The 1,977-nt window shown below is 45.5% G+C and overlaps 1 pseudogene; it reads left to right on the top strand.

The window, feature by feature from the left end:
* The first annotated feature begins 505 nt into the window (after positions 1 to 505).
* On the top strand, positions 506 to 1,527 carry LOC119254065 (tubulin alpha chain-like; annotated as a pseudogene).
* The last annotated feature ends 450 nt before the right edge of the window (positions 1,528 to 1,977 follow it).

A 1,977-nucleotide genomic window follows, 5' to 3' on the forward strand; every position in this document is an offset into this window, starting at 1 on the left:
GGGGAATCTGAAGGGATACAGTCCCAGAGTTTCCTGAGCCAGTAATCCCCGGGAGTGAAATTCCTATATACCCGCAGGTATCATTTAGAGCCTTTCTCAATTAGCAATCATAACACCTGAAGCTTTGAACAGTAGTTGTATGTTTATCTTTCTCTTCAAGTTCACTCCGTTGGCTCTCATAACCAGCCAAGTTCAAACAGCCTTCTGTCTGGCAGCCATGAAAACAACGCCCCCAGTCCCCAGCCCAAAGCAGTTATAACCAGACAGAGGTTGGAGCCGATTTCCATCATCTCTGTGTGTGTTCTGTAGCCTTTTTATTTAATTGTGCTTGATGATGTGCCTACTTCCATCAGGGATTTGTGGTGGCAGGCAATATTAAAAACACACATCCAACAGAAAAGCTTTAGAAACACAAAAAACTCAGATCAAAACTTAAGCACTTCTTCTTCCCCTGTCTCCTTGGTCTGTCTGTGGGAGATACTGGTCACTCTCTCCCATCCTCCAGCTTCTCAGAGCCCAACAAGTCCCTGTTACACATGCATGTGTCAGTCAGGCTGGCATGCAGATCAGCAATGCCTACTGGGAGCTCTGCTACCTGGGACCCGGGATCCATCGAGATAGTCTGATGCATAATGACAAGACCAAGGGGTAGGGGATGATTCCTTCAACACCTTTTTCTGGAGACAAACACAGGAAAGCATGCTCCCAGGGCAGTATTTGTAGACCTGCAATCCACAGACATGGATGAAATTTGCACTGGCACCTACCATTCTTCTACCCTGAGCAGCTCGTCACAGCTAAGGAAGATGCTGCCAATCACTATGCTTGTAGGCACAACATTATTGGTCAGGAGGTCATTGACCTTGCCTTGGACAGAATTTGCAAGCTGGCTGACCAATGCACCTGTCTTCAGGGCTTTTTGGTTTTCTACAACTTTGGTGGTGGAACCGCTTCCAGAGTCACCTCCCTGCTGATGGATGGTCTCTGTTAATGATGACACAAAGTCCATGTTGAAGTTCCCCATTTACCCAGGCCCCAGGTTTCCACAGTTGTAAGTGAGCCCTACAACTCTGCCCCAAGTCTACATGCCCTAGAGCACACTGTGCCTTCACTGTAGATAATGAAGCCATCTATGACATCTGTTATAGAAATCTTGATACTGAACACCCAACCTACATTTATTATAACTCCCTTATTAGCCAGACTGTGTTCTCCATCAATAATTTCCTCAGATTTGATGGAAAACTGATGTTGATATGACAGAATTCCAGACTAATCTGGTACCCTCCCCCTACAACCACTTCCCCCTGGTTGCATATCCCCCTGTCACATCTTCTGCAAATGCCTACCATGAACATATCACCAATGTGTGCTTGAGACAGCCAACCAGACAATGAAATGTGCCCCTCACCATGGTAAAACATGACTTGCCTGTTGTACCACGGGCACATGGTGCACAAAGATGTTGATGCTGCCATTGTTACCACCAAGACCAAGCACAACATCCAATTTGTAGATTGGAAATGATCAATTTAGTTGTTCTGTTCTTAGTTTCACTGCCATTGTCAAGATTCCCAGTTATATCTATTGCATCTCTTTTGGTTGTGTACATTGATCTAGATGGGATTTCTCCCCATTTCTGGCCCAATGGGAAGAGAGGTGAAGTGAATGTTATCAAAGTCCTGTCAACCAATAGCACAAGAGTGAGTGCTGTGACCCGCTCATATGCACAGCAGTGAGACTATTCAAACTAATTTGGGATTTATTTAATTTTCTTCTTTAGTCCTGGTTTTGTTTGCATGCTCTGTCAAGCGTTTGCATGGTTTGACTTGCAGGCTCTTTGTGATTGCTGGCATGGTGCTGAGCAGAGTTAAGGCAATGCTATGTGTTTACCTACAGGTCAGGCTGTTTTAAGACCTTTTTAGGGGCATGGTCTTAGCAAACCCATGAGTCCCCTCCCACGGCTGGCTTGAGTTC

This window comes from Talpa occidentalis, unplaced genomic scaffold, assembly GCF_014898055.3.
Source record: "Talpa occidentalis isolate TD23 unplaced genomic scaffold, MPIMG_talOcc4v2.1 talOcc4.2807, whole genome shotgun sequence".
Taxonomy (NCBI): domain Eukaryota; kingdom Metazoa; phylum Chordata; class Mammalia; order Eulipotyphla; family Talpidae; genus Talpa; species Talpa occidentalis.